Genomic DNA, 3,529 nt, shown 5'->3' with positions numbered 1-3,529 from the left:
AGCAATTTAATCAATCTTTCATTTTTGTCTATAGAATTTTACGTCACATCAACTTATGGTTATAAGCGGCAACTCTGCGTTTTACATCGTACTTATTAAATTTCTTCGTTTGAAAAATTTTGTTGTTCTGTATATGTTTCTCGAAATGGTAAAAAACAGCTTCATATTACTGTTCCTTTCTAATGTTTCTAATATTTCTTATCCACGTTCTTTCGTTCGCTTTCTTGAAGATTTTAAACTTTCACCCTTCATCTTCACCTTTCAATATCAGCCGAACGATAATGCAATAATACATGAGTCGTGCCCAGTCTGAATGAATGAAGGGATCGATAAGCATCGACATACCGCAATCGTCGAATGATCCAAACTTAGCAGCCGCCGTCTAGTTCACGGTCAGCTCATAATTTATGGATTTACATTTCTGGCACGAACCGATGGGGGTTCATTGAAGCCCGCACCGCGCCCTGAAACTGAATGGCGAAGATAGGATATACAGGGTGAGCTCGCCACGCCCTTGCAAATAAGTGACGCAAACCCACGATTAGGTAGGATCAGTGCTGAAAAAGGGTCGGTGGCTGTGTTGATGGAGGGTAAAAGAGAGCGAAAGAAGAGGAACGGATCAATGGCGGCCGCGGAATGAAAGGAGGACGATTATCGAAGGGTGACGGGAATGCTTTGACGGTTTAATGGCCAAAACCCTGATAGTATCGTAATTTCGATCGGAATTGCTGTTTACGAAATGACAACTCTGAAACGCTAATTGAAGAGCCTTCTCTTGAATTCGATTGTAGGACTTTGGCTTCAGATGGTTTAAAAGAAATTGGAGAGGCGAATGTGTAAAAATAAAACACTTAATGTTTTAGTATTTGGTTTCAAGTAGTTTGAAAGAAATTGTGAGAGTAAGAAAATACTTAATGTCTGAGTATTTTGTTTCAAGTAGTTTGAAAGAAATTGTGAGAGTAAAAAAATACTTAATGTTTGAATAGTAGCTGGTAAATAGACTCAGAGAATTTGCACGTTTGCAGCGTACACAGTCGCATAACGTTTAAAATGGTAAAAGATTTAATAAAATTGCAGCAGAATTTTATCATAGCTGAAGCTTATCTTTAATTTATTAAATACTCCCGTGATTTATTTTGGTTTCCATAAAATCGTGTATGAAAATCTACTAGTATATGAATATCTACAATCTAGTTGATTAGTAATAATTAAGATGTAACTAGTTCCTCTTAAAAATTAAGAAAATTATTAAAGCTGAGAAGTAATTCCATCATATTTCATCGCTATGTTTTAACAATAAAATGAAAAATATTTTCGTATTGAATAATATTACTTTATAATAGACATGAAGTGTGGTTATAATAGTTTACAAATTAAATAATAAATCAAGGTTTCTTATACGTGAATAAATGATGATTATTGTACAGCGATGAAATTTTCCACCGATTCAAAGGAAATTTTGCTGGAATGGTAAACGCTGTTTGAGCAACGATCATCGTACTCCTCCTGGAATTGCGTCGCGAATGAAACTCCCACGGTTCGCATACATTTCATAGTACTCCTGGGATACGTCCTGCGAAAGAGGAACAAGACAGACTATTTGCCATTCTATGGAAAATATGCAATCGTTCTGCGGGAAACTCACGTTGTACGGATCAAATTCATTTATTGGAAATTCTTTAAGGGATAAAAGATATAAATCAAAGAAACTACAACGAAGTGAATAATACATTTTTGTTCTCAACCACTTCAAATCAGCTCACTTTACGAAAACACAAACTAAATGAATATTTATTTTCATTACACAATTATTTTATGAGCAGTTGCAAAGCTTATACAAAGCAAATGAAATGCTCTACACTTAAATATAAAATGAGAGCAGTATTTTTAAAAATTTCAAAGGAATTATCAGGAATTATTATTATGTAGAATTTGTATTACTCGTTAATATTATCTTCTTGTTTTTATATACTTATTCTCCCTCAGTTATTACTCAGAATTTTATAAAATATATGTACTTACCTTGTATTATTTAGTATGCAGACTTCTCATTTCTATATACTTATTTTCTGCTCTTAAATTATTTATTTGCTCATAGTTTTAAAAATAATAATTAAAGTTTGAAATACAAAGATTATGCAATATATTTATTATTTCTTTCTCTCGGATTGTAAAGACTTTTTAGATCACGTCAATAATACACATCTAATAAAAAACGTCATTTCATGTAAAACATGTATAAAAACAACTGACACTATCACCTCTCACGTTCGATGCATCGTTAATGACGCAGTAATCCCCAAATGAAAACTCAATTTTAATTTCATGCGAGGCATTCGTTGAAACTTTTTGGTAAACTAACGCATTCGAGAAATTTGCATTTGTGGTAACGTCGAGATGCTTGAAAGTGTAGCAGACATGATCAAAGTTAGTTACCATTTTGAGAAAGTTGGAGAGTTTGAAAGTGACATTGAAAGTGTCATTAACACAGAGTACGTACAGAGAGTTATGCCAGAAATCCTTCAACAAACACCTAAAACATTTATTAGTTTGTTAATTACTTTTGTTACTAATTAAAAAAAAGAAAAATGAAGAATCATATAAAGTTGAAATAATATAGCTTTGTGTCTACCATTTTATTGGAAATATCGAAAGAGTTTCATTTTGTGTTTGCTGATTGAAAGTTTCGTGCAAGCTCTGTTCTGCAGGAAATTAAAGAAACCGGCGAATCATATGAAAAAAAAAGAAGCGGCGCCTAAAAAAATTTGCAGCGTAAAACTCCAGAAAATTCTAACTAAATTTGCTTTCAGATTTTCCTTAGTCAGACTACGATAATTCCGACCCAGTTAAGTGGCGAACGAAAGGTTTGTTTACGCATTTTATGCTAGAATGGAAGCATATCGCGGAATACTTTAGGATGGCGCGATTTTTCTGGCAAGTTCCCGCTTTGAAAGTTGATGCACAGATAGAAAAATTTCCCTTGAACCTGCTGTAATGCGGGCACTAAAGAGAATAGGGAATGAGGATAGGCAAACGAACGTTGTGTTCGAGGAATACTAATGTTATTTCTGTTCGTGAATTCATATCAAATTATATTAGTCTTCTCATTCTTTCTTATAAGTACGTACATAATACAGATTTATGGTTTTAAGGTAATTTATAAATTGTTTAAACAACTCTACTAAGTTTTTTGAAACTCATCAATCTAAATGGAATATTTTTTCCTGTAATTGTAAAATATTATTGGAAAATATCTTGAGAAAAATTGAAAGAATTAAATAAATTAAATTGTATGGAATTTTTAAGTTAAATTTCTATCGCGACTCATTGAAAAATACGAATGTTCTTTTGAACGAAACATGTGATACATAATTTTCATCTTGACATGTTATAAAACAAGAAATTGATTTTATTGGGCATGTGTGAAAATACGCGCATGTCACTCGAGAATGCGAAGGCGAAGGGAAAATGGAGCGGAAAAGTGAGGGAAATAAAGATCACGTATCTCAGAGAACCAGTTCCCTTTTAT

This window comes from Nomia melanderi, chromosome 2 (assembly GCF_051020985.1).
Source record: "Nomia melanderi isolate GNS246 chromosome 2, iyNomMela1, whole genome shotgun sequence".
In the NCBI taxonomy this organism is placed as follows: Eukaryota; Metazoa; Arthropoda; class Insecta; order Hymenoptera; family Halictidae; genus Nomia; species Nomia melanderi.
Note: the sequence above shows the minus strand (reverse complement) of the source record.